General features: G+C 49.2%; 1 protein-coding gene across 3 annotated transcripts in view; it reads right to left on the bottom strand.

The window, feature by feature from the left end:
* ZFHX3 (zinc finger homeobox 3) overlaps nt 1-27,014 on the bottom strand; it is a 252,177-nt gene extending 225,163 nt beyond the window's left edge. For 2 of the 3 annotated variants that reach the window (XM_060398455.1, XM_060398456.1), the window contains exon 1: nt 26,860-27,014. The gene's annotated coding sequence lies outside the window, so the exon portion shown is untranslated. Of the gene's footprint in view, nt 1-16,128; nt 16,501-26,859 lie in introns of those variants that run through there. The other variant, XM_042231873.2, reaches the window with a different exon arrangement.
* Nucleotides 27,015-27,087: the final 73 nt, after the last annotated feature.

Here is a 27,087-nt window from a genome sequence, read left to right as displayed (position 1 = left end):
GAGAGAGAGCCAGGAAACATGCCAGGGAGACCTCCAATGCCAGCTGCTTTCCACTTTTTCTACCTTCAATCCAGGCAAAGTCAAGAGTAAGGGTGACCTGCAGGCTTGTGGATAAAATGTTCATGACCACCATGATCCAATTTGTTTTCCAGAAATTTTTACTAATGAACCTTGGAGCACAAAATCCAGTCCCAGGCAAGGAGTCAAGCTGGCTCATTTTCCTCCGTGCTCCCCCTTCTCCTACCTGGCTAGGCGGGCAAAGGCCCCCAGGCTCATGGAAGGATAGCGGCCTGCTCACAACAACAACAAATAAAGGTTCAAAGGCTCAAGTCCCCTTTCCAGGTAGCTGGGAAGATGTAATTGGTGAGGCAGGAGATTAGAAATATCGGCAGCCTCTAAGTAAGACTTTAATTTACTGGCAGATCAATAGAGCCGGGGTTATATTGGCAAAGTGTCTACAGCTCTATTGACTCACGCAATGCCTCTTATCAATTTATCAGAAATCTGGAAGTCAGAAGATATTGTTTGAAGGGAAAAGAAGAAAAAAAGAGACAGGGAGCAAAAGACAAGCGCCCAAGCAGTTAGAAAATGGGGTCCCCGATCATGAACTTGGTACCAAGAGTTTTTGCATCAACCTGTCTCCTGGAATGGAAGCCTGTATAATGCGACTCAGAGTAAACCTGACCCCCTAACAGCCCCCTCAGCCTTTTCACATGATTCCATTTTCCATGAACCTTGGGTTCTGAGGGGCTAGAACCCTACCAAAGGAGATGCCATTTATTTATTAGTCTCGGCAAGGAGCTACTCCTTCTTTGGGGTCAACGTTTCCCATCCAAGTTGCAGGCAATTTACATGCACCTCTGTTTTCTTCAAATTCTGGTCCTTCTCCAGGTCTGCCTTAGCCAGAATTCTTCATTTTAGCTTCTTCCCACCAATCCATAGAAAAGATTTTAAGTAAAGGGGACATCTATCCTAGCATCCCAATCCTCTCCAGGGCTCATAAAGTACCAATCAAACTAACCATGGCACTTGGTCTCAGAAGCATAAAGAAAAGAGACTTGAGTTCCAGCAATCACCAACAAGGATATGCAAGTTCTCATGAATAACTAATCTTCATTGGAAAGAGTTTTGAAATATCCAGGTAGTGGAAAGACCAAGGACGAAGAAAGTAAACATTAACACTTTACCAAACCTAACCATCCACATCAGTGAAGGCAGGATGCAGGAAGACGCAAAGGAAGTTTGTAAGTGTTTCTATCAGATAACTCTGGGTGGGGGTGGGGGGGCAGGTATTAGAGAGAGAGATGACTTGCTGCGTTCCAGTTATCAGGAGGCCGAAGGGAAGAGCAACTTGACTTGGAGGACCCACGACCTGCTTTTCACAATCCATTTTGGTTCCTGCCTCATACAACAAATTTCTGCTTAATTGCTGTTTTGCATTTCGTTGAGACATCGAGTAAACAGTACTTAAGTGTTTCCAGACAAAAACAATAACTCACTAATGACTAAGGCCCTGCTAATTAAAATGCCCCTGTGATGGCGTGACTGGACTCCGAGCCACCACAGGAACAGAACTGCCCCAGCCTTGAACGCATGAACCAGAACGCAAACGTGTGGGGCAGGGGTGGAGGTGACAGGTGACTGCTCCTTCAGGTCACAATGCCCTCTGGTTGCAAAGAAGGAAGCTCCTTACTGGAAGGAGACGGGGTGGAGGGGAGGGGAGGAGTTGGGAGTGGGGGTGTGAGGGTGCTCCCTAACAGAAGCTGCGTTCTAGAACCCTGTGGGTGAAGTAACCTGGCACGACCCTCAGGAGTTCACATGATCCCTTGAAGGAAAAAAAAAAAAAAAAAGTGTCTGACCTTATTACGGGAGAAAACAAGATGTGTGAAACTGACCTGAGAGACCCTTCCCCAGAGACCACCCTTCTTACCGGCAGGAATGTCCAACTACACTGCGGGGAAAAGAAAAAAAAAAAAGATTCAGAAAGAATGAAGCAAAGGTATATGGTGCCACCTGATCTGTGAGAAAGTATTAATTTGACCAAACAGTCAAGATTCACAGTGCATTTGATAAAGCAACAGGGACACAGAAAACGTCTCTTCCTCCCCCAAATGAGAGATCAAAATAACCAGGCTTCCCCTTAACAGAAGCCGTGCTCTCTGCTCTCGTCCACGTTCAGTCCTAGGGATGGAGGCCTCCCAACACCACTCTTTAAATCTCAGCATTCGAAACCAAAGAAAAAAAGAGAAAGGAGTCACCGACGCCCTGGGGCTTGCAGAGGACCTTATCTTCCCCCAGGCAGGTTAAAGACCTGCTAGTTAGCAAGAGAGGGGGTGGGGACAGCCCTTGAAACCGCAGGGGCCTAATACCCATTTGTATTCACACTCAGAGCCTTTAGGGATATAAAATCGGAGAGGATGAACTGTTTACATTCACCTAATGCTCGAGTAAACAAATCAGGGCCCGAGCGGACGGGTTTCCGGGCAGGGCTGTGGCCAGACCCCCTTCTGAGCGGGGTAGCAGGGCAGGGGGCGGGGAGGGAACGCGGCTGCTGCGGGCACTTCTGCCATCGGGGGCCAGGCTCCCCTTCCCACCCCTGCTTCTCCCCACCGGCAAGCCGGCACCTTCCTTGATCCCACTCAGCCCATCAGGATTGCACCCACAGAGGCCACAGAAGCTTCCAGAAAAGCACAGGGCGCCCTTGGTTCAGGACTGCCAGCAGGCGTAGAAGAGGAGCGGGCTGCAGACCTGCCCCCGACGGGGCCCAGCAGCGCATTTTAAGCCACAAGACCAAGACGGGGAGCAAAGCCCCTCACTGGAGAAGCCCCACACCCCCCACAGTGGCCTTGGAGGAAGGAGGTCGAAAAAGGAAAGGCCTGGCCAAGAGTGCCTGGGGAAAGGGCTTAAACACCCAGCACCAGACAGAAAGAAACTGTCCTCTCCTCCAGGTGCCTGGGGTGGGCAGGTAGGGGTCCCTCAACATCACTGGTATCCAAGAACGACACCTTAGGAGAGACCGCCACCCCGAGTCCCCACATCATCGGGCTGTGGCCAAAGGGAACCAGGAGCTGTTTAATGTCCCAGGGCAGAGCCTGACCAAATCCTCTAAACTCCAACAGTTTCAACTTGACTGGGGGGAAGAGGCGGGGTTGGGGGGGGGGGGGCGCGGGCGTCCTGGCACTCCTTTTAAATGCAGATTTGAACTTTTCACCCGGGGTCAGACAGCTGCGCTCCTCCAGCCCCAGCAGAGGCCGGCGCCGCGGCCACTCAACCTCACACTTTCACAGTTTTTTTTTTTTCCCTGCCTGCACAGGAGGTCGGCCCATTGAAGGAATTAGATACCCCCCTTCCTTAAAACCCCAAACCCACACTTGCCTCTCAGCTTACCAGGGGCACAAATCCCACTGGAGGCCCAAGGATGGGCCAGGGCTGGCTAGGCGCCCTGGACACAGCGACGGCGAAGGGAGAGGGTCCTTATCACACGCATCGACTAAGGAATGCTGAGATCAATAGTGAGGAAACCCCAGCGCTGAGCCACTGCTCAGCAAGGAGACGCTTCTCCCCTCTGTGGGACAGGGTTCCCAGCTGCTCTCTGGCAGAAGCCGGATGACAGCCATCCTTGCTATTCTACACATCGGGGTTGTACTGTTAGTCAGACTCTAACTTCGAGAAGAAGTCCCTTCAGGAGCAAGCAAAAGAAAAATATGACCAGCCTTTAAAAAAAAATTTTTTTAATGAGTCTAGGCTGGGACTCCTTGCCTGTATCATATCCCTTCCCTTATCCTCACGTGCAAGGCTGTTTCTGATTTTTCCTTATCACCCTCTGCCTCTCCCTTTCTCTGCCTCCAACCAGAGAGGCCCACTGGCCCGAGATGGTCAAAGAGGACTCTCCACTGTGTGGCCTTAAGATAACGTAAGAGGGACTTCCCTGGCAGTCCAGTGGTTAGGGCTCTGTGTTTCCAATAATGCAGGGGGCGTGGGTTTGATCCCTGGTTGGGAAATTAAGACCAACATGCTGTAGTATGGCCAAAAGGAAGAAAAGAAGAAGGTAATGTGAGAAATCCGAAATCTGAATAAATCCAGGGGATGAAGAGAAGGGGGGTCTCTTGTTGGGACTGGGGACCAGGTCAATAGCAGTACATGGGCAGCAGAGGAGCCCAAAAAAACCAGGCCCCTCCAAGCCACACGCCATGTGGGCCCAGGCCAACTAACCCAGGAAGCCTGTGTGATTGATGTCCGAGAGGAGAACGCAACGGCTACCCACAAGTCCAAGATCCCCTGTCCTGCCACTGACTAGTAAGCGGCCATGGACAGCGTGAACTGAATGGCTTCCCGAAGCTCCCTGCAGCCCTGCCATGCTGAGGGCACAGACAAAGAAGGGGTGATGCCGGAGACAAGGCTGCCACGGTGAACACACCAGCGCTCACACAGCCGCAAGCTGTCCTGCCCTCTCTCTGGGCCAGGACCACCTTGCCGCCACTGCTGCCATTCTTTCTTTGGAATGGCCTTCAGAGCCAGGTGGAGACCTCCACTGGCCACCTTCGAACCGAGAAACAGTTTATTAAAGCTTTGCATGGCAGCCTCGCACATTTTGCCTCCTAACAATCGCATGAGGATGTCAGCAGACTTGGGTGACTTTCACAGAGGAAACCATGTGCAGATGTAGCCTGCACCCCCTGAACCCCGGTAAACGGAGGCAGCCAGTCACAAGAGATGGGCGATGACTCAGCTCCATCAGCGTAACGTCTCAGAAGAGCCCAGGGTGGCATCCTGCAACGCCAGCTCTGCCCTGTCTGATAGTCAGCCACTAGGCCCTCAGGGCTACTGAGCTGATGAAAGGGGGCCGGTCCAAAATGGGAGAAGGCTGCAAATATAAAATACACGTGGGATTTTTTTTTTTTTTTTGAGGATGCAAAATGTCTCATTGATAGTTTTCTTTATATTGATTACATGTTAAAATAATAACATTTCAGATATACTGGGCTATGGAAAACACAATTAAAATTCATTTCACCAGTGTTTTAATGTGGCTACTAGAAACTCTTAAATATGTACGTGACTCCTGTACTGTATTTCTATTGGACAGCACTGTTCTAAAGCTTCAGTCTGGCTTTCAACTTCAGACTCAGCCAGCAGTTCGATGTTCCTGAATAGGACTAAGAATTTTCTCCTCTATTCTGAACATCCCCCCTAAAGCTACAACGCTCTGACTCCCAAGTGATACTTCAAATTGTGCTGAAAAATCTTAGTATCCAAATCAAATCATTTATACTTGCAATTTGGCAATGGATTAAGGGGTGGCGGGGTAGGGTAGGAGAAGGAAGAAAGTCAGCTGTGCATTAGAAGCTGGACAAGGCCAGTGTAGTGACACGCCCTCTTTCAAAATGTTATCAATTACTTCTGAGGCCGATCTTTTTGCTTTGAAAAAAAAAATAATAAAAAGTTGTTTATTGTGGTCTGGTTCAAGGATTGCCCATTACAAGGCTGGCTGGCCTCCTCCTCCGGCTGAATTTCTCACTATGGAGAGTAGACTTCTCCCTTTTAACTGCTCTTCCTATAAAATATGCCCAGCAGGATGCTGGTACCCACCCCCACACATACACATACACTGTAAAGTATGTAAAGAAGGGAAGGGGGAGCAAGGGGCAGAGAACACACAGATACGGCCGCTTTCCTCTCAGACAGTACCCGTCCTACCAGGAGGGATCTCAGGCCAGTCTCATTTCTCCATGTAAATGAACTTTTTGGCCACCTCCTCAGAGAAGAAAAGCTGCACAGATGCGGAAGGCCCATCCTGGGGCACACAATTACAGCCATTTGCATTCCTCCAGAGGCAGGATTAGCACAGGAATGTGCTTTGCAGCTTTGTGGGGGGAAAAGGAGTTTAGGAAGAAAGAAATGGGGGGGGGGGCGGCTATTTCTCCCCAGTCTGTCCATCCAAAGCTCGATGATACACTTCCAGTTCTCTGAGAGTCAGAAAGTGGAAATAACTCCTACTCAGGCTTTCTAAAGATGGGGGAGGGTGAAAAGGCCTGGGAGGGGGAGGGAGGGGGGGCACTGCATGTATGAGAACTGCCCCTCCTGGTGCTTTGATCCCCTCGGTCGCTAGGAGAAACCAACTTTTCTCCTAGGGTTAATCAAAACCAAATTACTCAGGAATGTGGCAGGACAGGTCTGAGCTTCCAGGTCCCTTTGTCTTTGAGGATTTAAAATGAAAAAATAAAAAAAATTTTAAAGCAGATGGCAGTGGCTTACAGGATAGGTAATGTGAAAATATTCTGAAGGAACCCTTGACCACATCCCCCCACTCTAAAAAAGAGAAAGCTATCTACAAACCTACTCCAATCTATCAATCAAGAGGTTATTTTTATAGATAGGTTCCAAACTCAAAAGAACTTCCTGTTTCCTTATCACCCCTCAAGAAAGAACCCCTCCACAAACCTGTATCTAGTCAAATGGCAAATAAGGAATAAGCAAGACTTGGCTGCCAGTGGGACTGCAAACCTGATTATAAAATGCATTATGCGAAGTACAGTCTCCTCGAACTGAAGAACATACATTTTTCACGAACAAAGTTTGGGAGTAGTCTGCAAGGTCTTTCCTTGGAATTCTGGGGTAGGAAGGAGACAGCATCCAGTCATGGGGACTTGGTAAGCTTGGGGGTCCCTTTAAGGCCGAAGAAAGGGAGTGTGAGGGAATGGCTCCATTCGGGGATGAAAGGACCTTGTAGGGTGTCAGAAGATACTGCTGGCGCATCTGTGGTCCAGAAACAGCCGGGAACTCGCTGCCCAAAGCTGCCTTGTTTACTAGCAAAGTGAGCCGCCAGGGGTGCTGGCCCGGCCCAGCCCAGCCACACCGGTTCAAGAACTCCAGAGGCAACAGGAAAAGGCTGACTGCCCTCAGAGATGAAAGAAACCTGGGGCTCAGGGCTATATTAAAGACTCCACACCTCCTCCCCGGTCACATCTTTGGCAGGCTGTGTCACAGTGCAAAGTGTGGGCCCGCACACCCGGGCTCCTGGAAGCTTCACAGTGCAACGCCCAGCGGCATCATAATTAGGGATGGCAAGGAGCAACACACACCGCGCCCAGGAGCAGGAAGGCCAGTGGCTCTCGGCACGATAAAATGCCGAGAAGCTTCACTGCAGAACCTGACCAGCTGGCCCCTCCAAGGCCCACCCCCTCCAAAAACTATGATAAACAAAGAGAGCACCACCAGTTAAGCTACAGAGCCTGGACTCAAAAGATAAAATGAGGCCAACACACAGGCCTGACTACCAGCGTGCCATAAATTGTACCTGGCCCTCGGCCTATGGTCATCTGGGAGGCTGCACTGAAGTAACTTTTAAAATACTCTTCACCTTATCTTCAGGCCCAGTCAAACACACACATACATCACCCGTCTTAGATCTTTGCCATTAGTGTTCCATTTAGACTTTCCAAAACAAGGTCATCCCAGTAGGCCCGTCCCCTGTTTCCGGTCACAGCTGCGGACTTTCACCCCCTTCTCCAACAAAAGAGACCTTGTACACAAAATTAACCCGAACCATTAGTCTGTGCAGTGTGAGAGAGTACACTGAGCCCTTGGAATTATTTACCCTCCTCCCAGGCCAGCCCAGGGTGCTCCCCCACAGAGGCCGGGGGAGCTTCCCTGGAGATTAGAGGCCCCGCTCCCTGGGCCACAGCTCCACACAGCTGCATCTGTGCAGCCAAGGCCCCACTTTGTAGAGAATAAACACAAAGCCTTTTTTTTTTTTCTTTTTTAAGAAAAGTAGAAAAAAAAAAACGTGCTCGCATGGTGTGATTCCACAGCTGGAAAGGGCCACAGTCATTCTAGATATTGCTGAGCTGTCCAACAAGGAGGCCACCACAAAACCATCCCAGATGGGGCCAAGCCATCCAATATGGCGGCCACTGCTCATCTACCGCTCCTGAGCACTGGCAACAAGGCAAGCCCCAGCTGCTGAGGTGAGAAAGTCATCCCGATGTTGTGCGGAAAAAGACATTTTAAACTTCACTCCACCTGTTTCTTTTTTACTTTTCTATTAACGTGACTCCTAGCAAGTGTACCATTACATATGGGGCCTGAGTTCTATTTCTACAGGACGGTCCTCCTGGGGACGAAAATGTCACAGCCTCGAACACCAGCCCATGGCCGTGCCCTTAGGGGAAAGAGTCCTAATGTGTAAATGCTAAAGTGACCATGAAGTTAAGCAAATGGCAACAACTGATATCAGCTAGGTCAAATCACAAGCTTAAGAGAACCCTCAACAAATATGTGTAACTCAGAGGCAGCAGGAATCTGCCATCTTTTCATCCAAGAGAAAACAAATGCAGTCTCTAGCCCAGTGGTTCTCCATGCCTCCCAAGGAGACATTGGGTGATTCCTGGAGACATATTTGATGGGGAGTCGGGGTGGGGGAGCAGGGACTCCTGGCATCTGACCTGGAGAAATGAGGGACACCTCTGACAACAAAAATTATCTAGCCTCCAATGTCAACCATGCCCCCACACACAATCGGGCAAGGTTGACGTGAGGTCTGCACAGTTATACTCTTAATACTCAGATTTCCAGGGCCAGAGGCCTAGAAGTGGCATCTCTCTGCAGAATGGCTTCTCTGCAGGGCTCGGAAGTGGGCCCAGGTTTTAGTGGTACCCACAACGTGGGAATATGAAAGTCATAATGATGTTAAAACAATATTCACTTTCTCACCAGACTGAGAACTGAGTTTCAATGGCTGAAAGGTGTGGGCAGCTGTTTTTCAAGTTATTTCATAGAAAATGGGGTTTAAAAGCTCAGTGCAGTAAAGTAACTATACTCCAAGAAAAATTTTTAAAAAAGCTCAGTGCAACACGAGCCAGACACCTCCCATAGAGGCTCTGAATGAGGCGAGCCCCTGACGTGCTCAGCTCTCCAGCCCTGACCACACAGGTTCCTGGGCCGGGCAACAGAGGCGTGGAGGAGCTGAGACCAACCCTGCAGGGACAGGAAGAGGACAGGGCTGCGCGGAGAAGGCCAAGACAGGAAGAACCCAGGGATGAATGTGAACAGCCCCTTTTTGCGGAGCCAGGCTGGGAGGCTTGGCAGGAAGGGGGGTGGGGGGGGAGGGCACATGATAATTAACTCAGCAAGTTGATAGTATTTGCATATAAATGCCTCCACAAATCACTACAAACAAGCCAGGACAAGTCAGGCCTATTAGCATATACAAGCAAGCCCGGGAAGGCCTCTCTAGGTGGGTCATTGAGTGGGCTGCTCACTTCGAAGGCCGCCTGTCAGCTTGGGGTGGGGGGCACGTGAGGGGAGGACGGGGACACTGCGTCTATTTCAGACCCTTTCACTCCTGAACGCAGTTGCAGGACGTCAAAAGGAGTTGGCTTTATTCCCAGCCCCTAAGGGCAGAGCAGAAGAAATGCTGGACCTTTGAGTTTCTTTCTTCCAGGGTGTTGGGAAGCAGCAGGGAGCCAGGGCCATCCGTGGGGACAAAAGAAACACAAAGGGAGGGATACGCAGATAGGAACGGACATTCACGGGGAGGCTGCTGAAAATGCACCGGGAAGACTGGTTTTCTACTTCGTTTCATTCCCACTGGAGGAGTGAGGTGAGCATTATGTCTGTTTCACAAAGGAAGGAAGCAGTAAGGCTTAGAGAGGCTGCATGGTGGGTGCACGGTCACGCTGCCAGGCTGGAACAGAGCCGGGCCTCCACGCCTGCGACCCCCGCAGAGGGGTCTGGGCTAGAGCGGAGTGGAGAACAGAAGCTGGCTTCCCAAAGAGCAGGCTCATTTGATCCGCTTCTCCCAGGACAATGGAGTGTGGACACCAGCATGCCCATTTCAAGGGCTGGCTTAAGCAGCACGCTGATCCTGACCTGGCCCCTACCTGTCACACTTGTGATTATCTCACTCCTTCCGCCGACAAGCAAGACCGCATCTCCCCCCAGTTAGAAACTTAGATTTCCTTTAGCAGCCAGCATCTTCAATGTCTGGACAAATGTTAGATTCGCCAGCAAGTGAGAAATGAATCGAAGGTCCTTTCCCGGAAGGTATAAAAGTTCTCTGCTTTCTCCCAAAGACATTTCTACCTTTGGTTTCGTACCTGTTGCAAGAAAAATCAGCTCCGACCTCCTCTCTGAAAAGGCGAGGGGGAGGGGAAGCCTTATTATTTTCAAGCCTGCACTCTTCACCTGCAACTACCTTTTAAAAGTAAGGCAGGTGGGCTTAGGTAACATGTACTCGTGGAGTCAGGTACACAGACTGACAGCCTTCCCTGGACAATCATTTCTATCTAGTGTGAAAGTGACACCATCCAGGAACCTGGCAGAGCAGGGGTGGCAACTGAAACCAGTTGCTTTCGCAGCGACATCAACCTTCTAACACACAGGATCCACAGGCCTCCTCTTTATGTCCGCAAGTTGACACTTTAGCAACCGGGCAGATGTTTCACAGGGAGACGTGGCGATGTTGCAGGGAAAGCAAAAAACATTCCCCCTACCAGCCAAATGCACATTAAGAACCAAGGCCCTGAGCCAAAGAGCCTTTTAGGAAGAGGGCCTGAAATGGTGGCAGAGGCTTGCATTGTTTCTTGAGCAGTTAAGAAAAACTGTTTAAAAAAAGAAAAAAATGACAGGAAAAGTTGCTGAGGAGGAGGGAAAAAGAGGGCATACATGTGTTCCTCAGGAAAAGTTGTCCAAAACAGGCTGCTGAGAAATCGTTCAGTGTGGAAAGCAAGTAAGTTGAGGACTACACATCTGTACTTTTTATAGGCTTACAGGAGTTTAAACTCTTTTGTAAAGAGCTTTTTATGTACTGAATCAAGGCCCCCATATTTGAACAGGGATCTATATGACTGGGGTTGGGTGGGGGTGGGGGGATAGGCTGAGGCCTGAAATCAAGGATCAAAATAAGCAACCCCAGTCTTTTCTTCACTCAGCTCATCTGACTCTGGCCTTTCCACTAGGGAGACTCAAAGAAGACAGAGAGCCTCCTGGAACTGTAACACAGAAACTCAGAGCCTACAGCAGAGGTGTGCATGGGCAACTGTTCTCATTCAAAATCTAGCTCAACCAATAGGCTCAGAAGTTTTCTCCAGTCACATTCCTGGATAAAGTCGGCACAACTAAGAACGCAGCAAAGCTGCTTTTTTTTTTTTTTTTTTTGCCCACTCCCAAGACCCACAAGTAATTGGTTCAGCCCTTCTCTTTAGCTAACACCCCTCCCAACACACACACACACACAGAGTAGGAGGTCTAAGTAGTCACCAACTCCTGCCTCCAGAAGCACAGAAGTGGGGGGCGGGGGGGGGCCCAAGTTTCACTCCCAGATCAAAGGTTTGTGGCCGAAATCACTTTCAGGACAGCGCGTGAAATCGGCAGCAGATGAAAATTCCACCGTCTTTTCACAGCGTCCAATGGAGCCAGCTTCCCCAGTTCAGAGTCTGCCTAAAGATGACAGAAGATACTCCATAAACTCCCAACTGTTGCCCCAAAAGACCCACTTAAAATTAAAGACAAGATAATCATCGAAGAAAGCCTTTAAGGCCATTATGCGATTAGCAGCATAGGAGGAGAGAAGCATCTGGGGTTTCTCCATCTTCCCAAGGCACAGCCTACAAGGGGAGCTGATGACTTCCGTTCCAAACCTGTAGCAGCCAGAAGGGGCAATGGGCAGGAGGGGAGTATATGGTTTGCACACCCCATTCCTCCCTTCCTTGGAAGCCTTAGCCCAACTTCAGGGAGGGCAGAGGATGGCAAAGTCTTGGAGGCGACATATGAGTTAACACCGAAATTCAAAGAGAGAAGAGCTAAACCTCCTAAGACCCTACCCCCAGGACACAGAAGGCTGGCTAAGGCCCCTCTGGAGGGGCACACATCAAAACCCACGTGCATGAATTCCGGTGTTGACAAGACTGCATGGCGAGCCTCCCATGCGAAGGGAGAAGGGCTCACCCAAAGGCAGATTAAGCCCCAGCGTTTTGTTAAGAGGCCCCTGTCTGGGGTTAAAACCAACAACACAGCAGTCTTCTGAAATGAAGTCAAATTTGCCACCTAGCAAACTCTGTTTCTTTCCCTTTTTTTATTCAGACCCTTATTCTTGCAAAAGCAAGAAACTCTAGGAATTAAGGGTGAAAGAAGGGCAGCAACATCTAAGGAAACAAAAAATCACCTTTTAAAAGTGATAAATAAGCCAAGCCACCTTCCTTGGACAAAGAATTCCCTGGAAACATACCCATCACTGCTATGACTGACCACTCACAGCCTTGTCCTCACCATCGTGTCCCCTGGCCCCAAAGAATGAAAACCAGAAAAAAAGCATTCACACTGTCTCACTGCCTCTGAAGCTTTGGCACAATACTGCTGTCAATTCTGCAGTTCCTATCTATATAAAAGTCATTTACTTTATTAGCTAAAGAAAAAAAAAAAAAGCCCTCTAACATCTGACTGTCAGCTCGCACATGTTCAAAGAGAACAATCTGGCAGCCAACTTTAAATCATATAGAAGAGAAATCTGACAGTTGTTGATTTTGCAGTTTTCCTCCTTAATCTGGACTTTGAGAGTGGCCTGCCAATGAGCCAAGATTTTTGCCTGGGTCTCTCCCTTGGGGCAGTCTGACTCAATCTCAGCTTCTGTGTGTTTGTTCCTCAATGTGAGCAGTCTGAGGACTCAGCACACTGCTTTGGACAGAAAAGGCACCTTTTAATATTTGATTGAGAGTAGCTCCTGCAGAGGGATTCCCTTGCCTGGATTCTATTAAAACTAAGTCCCCATTTCCCTGACCACAGTTTCTAACCCAAGCAGAGGATGGTGGTTCTGAGCTGTGCTGTGATTTCTAAAACAATCACCTTTAACAACCAAAATCTCATACCAGAACCCTTCAATACCCCTATGAAGCCCACTGTAATGGAAGTTGCCTCCTTGCTGTGTTTTTAAGGTAACGCCCCATCCTGGTTAATTACACCAGCCTTGGGAACCAGAGAAGGCCAGCAGGCTCAAGCACTACAGAAATAGGCCAGGCTAAGAGCAAGCAATGATTTTAATAACAAACGCAAGTATAAACCACAGCACATACTGTACTTCTTGAGGTTACTAATGTTCAGCGTCAGGTACATTATCTCTGGAATACCAGTGTGAGATGGAGCTTGCAAGTTTCTTCAGGCCAGAGTCACCACTGCCTCCTCTATAAGACCAGGAGGCAAACCCTTCCAGTTAAGAGGCAAGATGAGCTCCTCTAAAAAGTGGGTGTCAAGACAATTGACTTTTCCCTTAGAACAATTCCCTACCCTTTTATAAAATGTTACTTAGCCACCTGAGTATTTACTTTTTAACATGAGATGTTTGCAACCCTGTAATAAAAATTATTTCTTGGGTGAAGATCTGCTTTGGGGCCTGGGGTATTTCTAGGCTCTCACACTAACACTTCAGAAGCAAGGGGGGAAAAAAAAGCCCCAAGGTCCAAAAGGAACACTAGCCCACCGTGACAGTAAGGATACACTCCCTGGACACCACTAGTGGCTAGAACTGAAGGAGCCGAGCTAAACCATATGCAGTCCCAGATAAGACTTTACTAGCAGTCTGCAGTCACAGATTTATTCTAAGGAACTAACAACCTCTGGGTCACCCAAGGTGAACCAGGCTTGTCCAGGGAGTATCTTGAGCCAGGGAGTGTCTTACTAATCATCATTTAAAGTTAAAATGATGAAAACTGAAATCTCGCTTAGTTTAGCTCCTGGCCACTGGGCAGCCCAATTGGCACTGAACTGATATGGCAGTTAAATGCAACCCTAAAGCAGCAAGAAGGCAGGCGCGGCAGCGTCCTGTTGGGAAGAGTCAAATAGAGGCCTGCTGAGAATTCTGTTTTATTTGGGTCCCTTCCACCCTCCCTGAGTATTCGTTTGTGCAAATAAAAGACAGAAGGGAAGAAACCAAAATTAAAGTTTCAGGTGGCTGGGGAAGCAGCTCAGATTTTTTTTTTTTTTTTTTCCTATTTTGGAAGAGTTAGCAAGTGTTTCTCAATAGTTTCCTGTCAATCAAAACTGTTCTCAGGAGAACTGGAAAATAGCAGCTCTATCCCATAGAAAATGCAGCCATTTCAAAAGAGAGTTGGGAAAGGGAGGTGACCCATGTCATCAAGACAGGAGGTCTCTAAGTCACTTAATTCCTTGTGATTCCAAAAGGACTGTTTTTAAAGTGTAAAAGTGCTTGCTTCTGCCACTGCCCCACGTTGTTAAATAACACTTGTGTAATTAAATAAAAGAGCAAAATGTGACCCTAGCCCATTCTGAGAGGCACTTACATGCTCTCTGAAAACATGCTGTAAACTAAATGCAGACAACCTCCTTAGTCCTGTAATTTAAGGAAGAGAGAGAGGGAAAGTTTCTCTTGGCCTTCACAGCCACATGCCTCTGAGAGGGGGCCTTCGGGGTCTCGGCAAAGGAGAGTGCATACAAATACAGGTGTGCAAACATCCAGGTATGGCCCTCTCTCCAATGACCCTATTCTTGAAACCCTTAGATTATTTAGAACCCTGTCTCCTGACTTCTGTTACATTCCACCATCTCTGTTCCCTAATTGCTTTTCGGGTTGGGTAACAAGAATTCAGAACCTCAGGCTGCCAGTGGCTGTTCTGATAACAAGGAATAGGCTGGTCTTGGCCTTTCTTGATCAGGTTACCCTGCAAGGTGTATGCTTTCCTCTCAGATGCAGCCTCTGCCCTCTCACTCACGCTTCCCTCTCCAGCCCAGTCTACTGGAGCTCGTGATTTTTAGGGTTTCCCCTTGAAACCTATCCAGAAACCACAGGCATTAAAAGAACATGAGGGTTTGACACCTCCTGAATTTAGGAATGAGGGGACTCCGGGGGCCAACTCTGCGAACTCACACCTGCTGTTTGATGGCAGAGAAATGAAGTTCCCCAGCTAATGCGAGCTCGAAATTATACTCTTATTTATTTAGTGACCTTTCCCCAAGGATCGCAAAGCATGGGATGAAATAAGATGACGTGTAACTTTCTCACTATCTACCTTCAAGGCTGACAGTTGTTTTCCTTGTTTTGCCTTCATGGATTCCACCATGGCAGGCCCTGGCCTGAGGGAGAGGCCTTCTCTCCGTGCCCAAGTGGGGCCATGTGTCCTCTCTGAGATTATTTGTCAGTGGCATTCAGAGTCCTCAAGGCCAGTTAAATGGCACAAATAGAAGGTGGGAGAGAAGACCCTCTTGGATTCACCTGCTAGCTCTTTTCATTGAAACCAGTTTATATACCATGCACCACTGTGCCAGGCAAAGCACTCTTAAGACTACACCAGGCAATGAACTGTAATCTTTGCCCTCCAGGCATTTTCTCATCATTGTAACACAGGTATGTCCAAAGCAGAAAGCACCATTTTCCAGAAAGTTCTTTCCCTTCCAGCTCACCATGATTACTTTAGGGTTTTTTTTTCCTTTTACTGACCTAACTTGGGCCTTCCTCCTCTTTTTCCAACAGGACAAACATCTAAGTTCTCTCTCTCTCTCTCTCTCTCTCTCTCTCTCTCTCTCTCTCTCTCTCTCTCTCTGTGTGTGTGTGTGTGTGTGTGTGTGTGTCTCTCCCTCTCTCGACCACCCCCCTCCCTACAGAAATGAAGGCTGCTCTGGTTTTTCCAGAGGACCAACTAACTCAAAGTAGAGGGTGGGCTTAGTCGGTCTACAAAGGTGCCTTCCGGCTCCAAAGCTCTGATTCTCCCTTTAACTACTCTCCAATAAGCGCACTGTTCACACTGTTCCCAACTGGCCAGTGACTTCTCTTGCAATGAAGAGCGTGTATTTTTCGGCGGCGGAACTCAAACTTCTAAATGACACCAGCACCGCAAATATTCAGAAGGCAGGAACTACTCCAAAAGCAAAATTAGGAAGGCAGGAGGGAGGGGAGGAAAAGATGGAAGGGAGGGAAGGAGGAAGGGCTTTACTCTAGCCCAGCAGAATTCAGAGGCTCTCACCCCAGGTAGTTTCCAAGTAGACTCTAGCAGTTCAGGTGTATCCAGCCTGCCCCTCCCCCACATGCCCCAAGAGAATGGGAAGTTCAGCCAGACTCGCAGCACCTGCCCGCAGCTCCAGGCCGGCTGCGCGGACCGGCCGGGGGCGGGAGGCTGCACTCACCTGGCACACAAAGGCTCCGCACACCTCCGGAGGGAGGAGGCACTCGCAGGTCCGGGGGCCTCGGCGGGCGCGACAATGGGAAATTCCAGCGGCACCGAAGCCCCGAACTTACCCACCACTCCAGGCGGCCTTCTCCCCACCTCCCGCTGCCCCCGGGGCTCTAAGGTGGCTCTGGCTAGGTGCGGGGAGGCCTGGGGCAGGGGAGGGGGGCTCATGGTGGCGGCCGGGGCCGGTGGTCGCTCCTCCCCGGGAGGGAGGGTCCCCGGGCGCGCGGCGGGGATTCACCCACGGGGCGCGGCGCTCGCGTCCCCGTCCCCGGCCTGCCCGCTGCCGGCTCGCCCGCCCTCCCGCCCGGAATCGCTTTATGTAAATGAAGCTCAACTCGCAGTTTGCAGCGCGCACCGCCCGGGGAAGGGGGGCGGGCTGGGCGGGGGGCCTTCGGGGATCCACATTACACAGCAACAAAGCGGAAGGTTAATTTGAAACTCACAGCCCCGCCGCCGCTCGGCTCCCCGGGCAAAGCCTGACATCTACAGTCGTGCCGGGCGCAGGCCGGGTGCTCCGCGGCGGCCGCGCCCGCGGAGACACGGGGACACACACGGGCGCGCGAGGCCCCAGCGCTCGGCTGCGCTTCGGGGACGGGCCTCCGGGCAGGCCGGGCCTGGCGCCCAGAGACAGAGCTCCGGGCGGCTCGGCCTGCACCGCGCGAAGAACCAGCCCGGCGGGAACAAAGCCTGGTCCTCCCCAGGCGCTGACCCCTCACTCATCAAAAGTCAGGGGCCGGCCTAGAGTCGGGCGAGAAGAAAGGGACGCGCCCTCGGCCAACACAAGAAGCCTGGGGCCTCCGAACCGGAGCCCTGGGTCTCCGGGCCCCAGCCACGTCACAGCCAGGCCACTCCAGCGTACGGACATTAGCCAATGTGGACAGGAATTTATTTGAAACACACACCCAACCTATTAACTGCTTTACAGAGCACTTCTGTTTTTCAGCTGCAGAAACTTATTAAAAAAAAAAAATCTCCTGCTCTCCATTGAGAGTTTAAGGATAGAGTTTTTCATGGGAGAGAAAGAAAGAAAAAGGAGACAGAAAGAGAGAAAAAGTCCAGCCTGCAATTAACCTTGGTGTCTTTAACAACATGCCTTAAAAAGCCACAGGTCATGTCCCTTCCTAGGGAGATTCTACCACCTGGGGCAGATTTAATGTGGCCACTCCAGTTGGTCAAAGCAGTCGCTGGACACTTTTCTGTCTCCCCAGGTTCGTCTTCTCCATTCAGATACGCAAAAGGCAGCACCACAGAAATCTCACCGGAAGTCCCCTGTCCTCCCTGCTGGAGTCCCAGGCTCAGTCTGAATTCACTCCGGATTCTCAGCACAGAAAGGCACCTGCTTTCGTCCTTTCTGAAAGCCACCCACCCCGGCTGGCCCCACAGCCCTGAGAGTCCTTTCTGACTGCACAATAATGAACCGTGCAAGTGTTAGAAATATAATAAGCTCACGAGGCGAAGGAGCTGTATGTATGGAATCGTATTAGCGTTAAGCACACTCTGATGCAGGAGGGAAAGGGGCAATGAAAACTAGAAGGCATTTCTGCACAATATAATTTGGGCTCAAATTAATATAACTACCTTAACCTGTTGGGGAAGGACAGCCCCTCTCTACATTTTAGTTCAAAAAAAGAGCCTCCCCCCGCCACCCCGCAAAAAAAAAATTTTTTTCCAGCTAAAGTCCAGGGAGAAAAGACTGCCTCTAGGGAATCATGTCCGATTAGGGACAAAGGACAGCACAAGCCAAATTCTGTCACACATGAGAGAGTGAGGGGGGCAGGGGGACTGGAGATGGAAGAGGGACAAGCAGAGGGTGTTTTTCTAAACCAGAGCATGGCCACTGCAGAGCTGTTTACAGACCGCCTGACTTCAGGTCCAAGAACAGGTGGTATTTTCAAAACACGATTATTTATTTTAGCCACATAAGTGGAGAACACCTTAAAGAAAACCAATTAATAATTTAATTGAAAAAGTGACTATGAATAATACATGAAGATGATGATGCTAGCAATAATGCAAGTAACATGGCACAGACAAGTCAGAGATGTCTCTGGAAATGTCTTCAGGCAAGTGGAGACTTCAGGCCTCCATGGAAGCAACCCACGGCCCAGCAGATAAAGACAATACAAAAATGTTTCTACTCCCAGAAAATCTAATTCTGCTTCTTTGTCTTAACTTTTACTAACAGGCAAAAACCTCCTAATCTGGTGATATCATAAACCAGGTGGGCCAACAGATAGGTATCTTCGACAAAAATACAAGCTGGAAAGCCCAAAGATCCAGCCATCTAGACACCTGGAAGGATTGTGGAGGTCTGGGCAGTGTGAAACTGCCATCCCAAGTGGCAGACACTTGCATCTGCCTCCCAGACACCTCAGAGGCCTGACAGGTAGAACCAATAAGGACCCTGAGTTCCTTCCCTTTAATTCGACACCACGCTGCAGACAAGGTAAAGGCCTGGTCAGGCCTGCCTTTGCTACAGGCACAGATTTAACAGGTAACCCACAGGCAGGTGGTCTATGGCCTCTGCATCATCAGAAATATAAAGGATTACACACAAGTTGGCATGTTACTGCAACCAAAACTTATTTTCATCGCTAACCAAAACAATACCTCTTCAGTGAGTTTTGCAAGTTTCGCACTTCCATATGGAATCAACAGTTTTTCTGACATACGTGTTGCAAATTTTGTCCCCCGGCTCTGAAAGGCCCCAGCTCTTCCCAGGGCAGCAGTCTGATGTGACACCTACAGCCTACCCAGCAGTGACAGGTGGGCACCCTCCTCACTGCGTCCTGGACACTGTTGGCAAATAAACCCACTCTCAGAAAAGGCAATTCTTCCCTTCCAGTTCTCCGTAACTAGTCTTGTCTCATCTGGAAAGCGTAACTGGCAACAGCCAAAAGGATAAACATTTAAAAATAAATCAGGGAATGCTAACCTCTTTCCTACTCCTCCCCTTAGCCACTTTCCAAGTCAGAGGCCAGTCCCCTGGCGCTTACTGAACTGGCTGGTAAATTACAAAGACCCCATCCAGCCAAACTGGTCGTCTCTCTCTCTCTCCCCTATACACACACACAAACACACACACACACACACACACACACACACACACACGCACGCACACACACACTCTCTCAAACTCACTCTCTCTCTCTCTCTCTCTCTCCAGGGCTGCTCCTCTTACTTCAGCAAAGGTAAACATGATCTCTGAGCTAAGAGACAGCGACTGTCAGCATTCTAACTTGTAGCTAAACCTGGGCTCTTGTCTTCACAACACAACTGGGTCGAGGCAGATTTGGGTATTCTTCCAGAGCCTTCTATTTTTATTAAATTATACATACACATTGATTTTTAAAACTAGTGCTTAAATAACCTTGAGGCTTTAACAAAGAAAAAGCCAGAAGAGGGCACAAAACAAAAACAAAAGTCCCTGAAATAAGCAAGGAAACATTTGGAGCTGAACTGCACTGCGTGCCCTGAATTCACCCCATTCTTTCTAGGCAGTTATATTTAGGGGCCTGGTACCCATTGGGTGGCCAGGTCCTCCTGGGTATGGTACAGAATGCACGCTTTCCTCAGAACAGCCCACATTCACCTCCAGAACGATTAGAGGCTGGTGTGCCAAGGCCTAACAGATGTTCTGATTCACATTTCTCTGTCACAAACCTCAAGGCCTCCATCTCTTGCTGCAATGCTAATGCCATAGATTAATTTTTACCCCTCAAATCTTAGGTGGAATGCTATCTGGTTTACTTCCCCAACCTCCCCAGCTAAGAACCTAAGTCTATCAATGACAATTTTTAAAAGATATAAATGAGGAACCATTTAAAGAAGGAAAAAAGAAAAAAACTGTAATGGAGAGCTTTCCTCAAATTTCAGTTACAAAGCCCAAGTTTTTGGAAAGCAAAAATAAAGACCTTGCCTTAAAACAGCTTTAAAACATTAGGTGAGGAGCTTGCTCTTTAAAAAAAAAAAAAAGATATATATATATATATATATAATTTCTGAAAGGGCCAAGAGAATTTGCCATGCAAGACTTTTATACCCAGGGGGATTCTTACATTTGTGTTTCTAAACCTTGAAATTGAGAATTTTAATGAAAAGGCAGCCAGATTCTTAAGGACAGCATCAAAATCAGGGTCCATATGCATTACAGGAGAGAGGTGCTTTGTCTGCGCCCAGGAAAAAGAGGAGGGCTATTCTGCTTATGGGCCATCCCCACGGTCTGACCCATCCCTCTGCCCGCAGCCTGATACAAACCGCTGAATTCTTGGAGGGGAAGCAGGTTGAAAGGAGAAGAAAGGAAAAAGGAAACAAGGGAGGAAAGAAAAGGGGGAGGGGGATGTGGCCTTTCTACGTATAAAATCATAGTTTAAAAAAAATTCTCAACACAGCCTCAGTTTCACGGTGCGTACCAACAGCCCCCGCCATACGTGCATTAAAGCAGTCCCTGAAGCACCAGGAGCACAGTAAAACAGAACCAGAATTTTTTTTTTAATGAATCCAAATTGCATTTGGATTTGTGATTCCTTCCTATCAAGCGACCACTTCTTCGGGGCAGGATCCTAAGAGAAAAACAAAAGATGACCCTTTTCACACTTCCCCCGGATGATCCCAGAATCCCATTGTCTTATCTTTTCCTTTTAGTGCATTTTTTGTCTAAAATTTGTGGTAAGCTCACTTAAGAGCCCCAAGCTGAAATTTCCCATCTCCTCCAAGTCAGCCGGTGTTTTTGAGAATCTGGATTTCTATTGAGGCCATTCCAATCGGCAGTAAGGCCTACGGTAAAATGCGCTTGCTTCATGCTGTTCCGTTTGTCTCTCTGCAGACAAATAGAAACTGTGAAATTTAAAGAATGGGTGGGAAAAAAAAAATCTAAAACAAAGAGGTTAAAAAAATAGGACAAATGTTTTCGCTTTTGTGTCTCCCTGGAGCAATTGTTTGGGGGAGTCTGCATTGACAATAACCATGAGAAGGCCATCTAAAGGCGATGCGCACACAAGGGGACTCCTTGCCTGCTGCCTTTGGTCTGGGAGAAAAAGCACCTTAGCTCCGTTCTCCAGGAACAAAAGGCCAGGGCCATGGAAGGGGGGAGAGGTTACTGGGGCTTTCACATGAAGCCAAGTGTCAATGCAGCTTCATTTTTCACCCGTCTTAGTTGGAAAGCAGCTCAGTGAACTTCCTAATGACTGCTTTTCCCTCTCTCCCTATTATTTCTAAAGCTAAAAGAACAAAACAATAATATTTTTTTTTAAACCTAAAACCCATCATCCTATTAGAGGAAAGCCTTGGGGGCCTACACACTCAGTTTTTCCTCCTTCCTCTCCTCACTCTATTTTTTTTTTCTTTTGGAGGAGGGGTTCCATTCCGATTGTAGATCACATGGAAATAAGAGACGCTGGACACTGCGGTCATTTTCAGTAACATCAGAATGGCCTTTATGTCTACAAAAAGGCAGGGAACAGAAAAATAAACCCAAAAGGAGGAAAAAAAAAAAAAACTGAACAGGGATAGAAGGTGGTGAGGGAGAGACTGTGGGGCAACGCCTGGAAACGTTTTCTTTTTTTCACAGCATGAAGTCCCTAAAGTCAGCTTCAGATTTGCAACTGAATCAAAGTCATCATTATGAGATTAGGGGGTTTTTTTGGAGGGGGGAGTTGCTGCATGGAGATGTGGACAGTAAGGATGTACTAAAGACATAGACAAGGTGTGTGTGTACGGGGGATCCTTCAAAGAAAGAAAGCTGAGGTGAATGACTACATGCCATGAAAATACCAGGGCAAGTGGATGTCGGAGTGTTTAACCAGACTGGAAGCTGGAAACATCTTCCCCAGCGGGCGAACCCTAGGACGAAGCAGTGACATGAAACCCTCAGCCTTTGAACCCAGACCTGGCAGCTTAGAAATGTGTCCCCTCTTCCCCAGGCAGCCACAGGCTCTGGCTGAAATGTGAGGTGGGGGTAGGGATGTGAGGGCCCTGCGAAGAAGCACAATAAACAACTCAAATATGAACGGAAATGACATCAGCAAAGTGAAGGGCCTGTTTATTGCAGATCAAAACAAAACAAACTTCCAAACCTTTTGTGTACACAAGATAACTCTATAAAAAGCCCTCCTAAAATGTCACCAGGGTCGACATATCAGCATGCCAAGAAAATAGATGACAGTTACCGTGGGTGGGGGGGGAGTGGGGTACCACGGGAGGAGGCAGGGATGATAAAGGGAAGACGATGGGAGGGGATATAAAACCAGAAGGGGCCAAAAACCCAGCTGACTATTTCCCCCCTCTGCTGATCCTTAATATTTATTGGTGTTTATAATCTAAAAGCCATGCTCTGTGTTTCACTTAATACAAGGCCAGACAGTGCTGTCTAATGAGGCAGCATTACAATCAGCTTGTAATACTGAATTTTTAATGCTGCCAAGGATTCTGTTACATAATAATATGAAAAACAGAAGCTGAAAGTGGGTTCATGGTGACAGGACACTGGAGGTCCCAGGCAGGCAAGCACCATGGGCCTGCCTTCTCTCCCCTCTGCCCACCCCCACCTCCAGATTTGCATACTGGCCCTCCATCCCTATACTGGAGGTGGGTGTGAAAACCAAGAGGATTTCTTAGGAAATCTACTTTTTAAATTATTATTACTCTCCTCCCTGATCCAAAGTCTTATTTTAGGAGTTTAAATTCTACCTTATCTGGGGTTAGAGGTCTAAAATAAAAACATTTAAAAAAAATTGTGTGTGGAGGGGGGGGAAGGTGTGAAGAGAAAAGGAACATAGGAGGGGGGTATAGTTTATTTTAAGCAAACTGAACAATTTGAAAAAAAATCACAGAGGGAAAAAGAAATAAGGTGCTGGGGGGCGGGGGAGAGACGAAGTCTGCCGACCATATTCACAGCCGCTGTACTCAGTTTACATGGGTGTAATTTAAAAGCATATATATACAGCCGCCGTTGCTTCTTTCTGTAATACCCCAAGACTGTAAATCTATAACCACTGCAATGATTTAGTGATTAAAAACATGATAACATATTGTGTAACTGCAAACCACAGAACCCCTGCCAACTCTCCTCTAAGATAAAGGAAAAAAATACAGAAAATATGTTGCTTGCAGCGATCTTCCTAAATCCAAAGATTTTAATAAAGGAAACTATACAATAGACAAATCGGGAAAGGGTGAGTGAATTCTGTGAAGCCAGCAAAGGGAGGCAGGGGAAAAAAAAGGCAGCTTTATGTGGGATTCTTTTCCTTGTACTAACAAATTACGACCTAAACATGCCTTTTCTTTTCTCTCTCTCTCTTTTTTTTAATAGTTTGTTGTAACTGGAATAACTGGTCCTGTGTGCTGTCTTGCATATTCAAAGCTGCTTTGTAATCGGATCTGGAGACCCAACCTTATTTGCCTGAACTCAATAGGGTGTTTTTTTTTTTTTTTTTTCCCTCCCCCTCCTCCCTTGTTTTGTTTTGGATTTGGTATTGTAGGTTTTCTGTTCTTGCTGGGAGCAGACATCCATGCAGGCAGAGACTATGGTGCCTTTAAGCTACAGAGCAAACACCTGAGAGGGGGAAGGCCCAATTTGTAACATGGCAGGAGGAGCCTAAAATATACACACACACAAAATAAAATCAAAGCAGCTGTAGGGGTTTTGGCCTCTGAGCAGCTGACCTGACCCCATTCTGTATATTCTTTTATTTCCCTGTTGCAGGATTCCTGCACCTTGGGTCAGATTCAAACTCAATGTGACCCTGAGGAGAAGGCAGTCACCAAGCCCTGGAAAACTGCTCCATATTTAATGGGGGGCGGGGTGGGGGGGGAGTAGTGTAACTGCAATGCATTTAGACTCCCACAGTGTTGACACCCACACAGTACATAAACGTACACACACATAGGTACGCACACGCGCGCGTGCACCCATGTGTCAGAATGGCCAGGTCTTGGGGCCAGTTCCCACACAGAGGCCCTGGACTCTTCTTGCAGCACCCCAAAGTCTTCATGTCTACAATTCCACCCATAAACACACGCGTGCACAGACCAACCCTCCTCCAGAGACTCTGTATGTTTAAAAAGTCCGCAGATCTGAATTGCCTCCTCTCTGGACCTGAGTAGGGCAGTTTATTCAGAGAAATCAATAGGAAAGAGCATTTGCAAATATTTATATAAGCCCTGTGCGTTTCAGCATTAAGTAATTAAAAACTGGAACTCAGGCAGGGGGGAAGGGAGGAGACCCAGAGACAGAGGAAGGCGGCTGGCCTACAGTGGGTTTTCCTGCCCACACCTCATCTCCCCAAACCACAATCCTTTCAAAACTGACTCGGTGTACACTTTTCATGAAATCCTGCTCGTGCACCATTTGCTAGACTATTTCAAAATCATCTCCAAATATGGATTCACCTACCACCAAGCTTTCAAGCCTGACTGTAAGATAAGTGTCTGTGTTCTCTCTCTCTCTCTCATATGCACACACACAGCAATCCTTACTTTTGACACTGCTTCAGTCTCTGGTGGAATACTCTCTCTTGGATTCTTCTCTCTAAATTCCTTGCACTAGTTAAAGATCTCTCACATTATAAGATAAGCAGAGAGCCGCTGAAGTGGTAATTCAATAAGTAAATTCCTATCCCCTCTCCCCCACCCCAATACTTTCCACTCCCAACCTATAGGATACCAACACTTTGGGGGTTCAGTACTGGAAACCCCCACATGTAAATAGATTCATCAAAAAATAAAAATGAAGGAGTTCTAAAATGAGCCACAATCCAGTGGACTTCCTCTATATTATTCCGGAGAGCTGACAGTAAATTCTGCTTGCACTGCTTCTAAATCTGCTCTAAGAAGCCAAGCAAGGCACTAGAGCACCCACGCTGCAGATATTGTAGAAATTTACAGTAAATGTAGGTACAAGATTGCAGCACGCTGCCCTATCGATTATGCAGATTGTGATCAATCTTCTCCCCCTCTCCCATTTCCCAAGCCTCTTTCCACAGACCTCCAAATAAGTTGGTCTGGAACTAGCCATTCTCCCAAAGTAGGGAGAAAAAAAGTAATTTTTTAAAAAACATAATAAATCCTCAAGTGTCCCCACTGAAAGGGCTCCAGTCTCTTTTTTTTAATTTCAAAGTGAATTTATGTTCTGTAATTTGCATTACAGCCCAGCGATCACCGTATGTCATATTCTTCAAAGGTACTTAACAACCCCCCTTTTAAAAGTCACGAGAACTGGAGGCCAGAAAAAGGCAATCAGCCCGCTTCTTCCATATAGTCCTTAGATCAAGTTTCAATAATTGAGACCAATAAAAATTGTCATATTTACCCTGCTTCAAAGCAACAAGGGGGAAAAAGTTGAGTGGGTGATTTTTTGCAAGCACTTGTAATCAAAGAATTTGCCACATTCGAAGGAACTGCACAACATATTGCCAAAGTCAGAGTCTGAGCAACAGATTAATTTGCAAAGTAAAATGTATTTTTTAATAGCTCCACAAAAAGCCTACAGATTCCATACACAATTTAAATACCCGGCATAAAATACACTTAGCTCTACTCTCCAACAGATACGCAAAAAGATGTACATGAAAATGCGTAATGTAAAAGTCAGGAACGTGCTTTTTGCATCTAATGGGGGAAATACATGGAAAAGAGGAATGAAACAGGACGAGGGGTAAAAGTGGGGAACGGAACGTAAACAATCCCAGATTCCCGTGAGCAAAAAAAGAAAAGAAAGAGAAAAGAGGGAGTTGAAAAAAAAAAAAAAAACAAGAAGGGATCCTCTGATGTGTCTCAACTCAGCTCGGCAAGGAGAGGCCGGCCAGGCGACGTCTGGTCCCGGCCAGCGGCGCAGCCCCGAGCCCCCGGGAGCCCCTAGTGTCCAGGGCAGAGCCCCCTCAGGGCGTTCGCGGCGCTGCTAGTGGCGCAGGGCGGAGAGCGCGCAGGTAGAAGGTCGGGCGGCCACGTCGCCCCCTCGCCCTCTCTCGGACCCCAGGGCTCCGGTCTGGCGGCCGTGTCCCCGGCCAGTGGAGCACTGGCGCGGAAGGCGCCCGGCCGGCCAGCGGCGGCGGCGACGGCTCCCGGCCGGGTGCGCGCCCCGCGCGGCGGCTCAGCCCGGGGCTCCGGCGCCTCCTGGGGTGGGGCAAAGTTGGGGGCCGGGGGCGGCGGGGGCGGGGGCACTCGGCACCGCGAACCCCCACCCCCCCGCCGACCGCCGCCTTTGTCTCGGAGCCCGGACCCCGGCCGCCCTCCCGCCCTCAGCCCGCGCCCCGGCCGGCCCTGCCCGGAGGCGCCTCCAAAGTCGCCGCGCGGGCCTCGCCCCGGGCGCCTCCACCCTCTCGGGGGGTCGCCGGCAGCCGGCGGCGGCGGCGCGGGGCCGGGGAGGAGGGGGCGGCCCGGGGCTCCGCGGCGGCGGCGGCGGCGGGAGGAGGAGGAAGAAGAAGAGAAAGAGAAAGTTTGGCGCAGGGGGAAGGCGAGCGGGACGCAGCGAGCGAGCAGGGCGCGGGCGCGGAGAGCGCGGGCGGCGGCGGCCCGGCGCGGGAGCCGGGAGGGGGCAGGACGAGCCCCATGCAAAGCAGCCCCGGCGCCCCGAGGAGCCCCGCGTCCGGGCGGTGGCGGCGGGAGGAGGAGGAGGAGCAGGCGGCGGCGGCGGCGGCGGCGGCGGGAAAAAAAAAAAAAAAAAAAAGAGGGAAAAGTTGCCACTTACGCGGTTGCTTCTCCGGCGGCGGCGGCTGCAGCGGCGCTGCTGGCGGCGGCGGCGGCGGCGGCGGGAGCTGGCGGCGCTTTTAATCCCGAAAAGAGGCGCTCGGGCCGCGGAGCCCATCAAGGCAGCAGCGGCGGCTGGCGGGGGTCGGCTGCGGCGGAGGACGCGCTGCTGGCGGCGGCGGCGGCGGCGGCGGCGGAGCTGGAGCGCGCTCGGCGGAGCCCGGGGCGG

This window comes from Ovis aries, chromosome 14, assembly GCF_016772045.2.
Source record: "Ovis aries strain OAR_USU_Benz2616 breed Rambouillet chromosome 14, ARS-UI_Ramb_v3.0, whole genome shotgun sequence".
Classification (NCBI taxonomy): Eukaryota; Metazoa; Chordata; class Mammalia; order Artiodactyla; family Bovidae; genus Ovis; species Ovis aries.
Note: the sequence above shows the minus strand (reverse complement) of the source record. Positions and strands in the feature narration are given on the sequence as shown.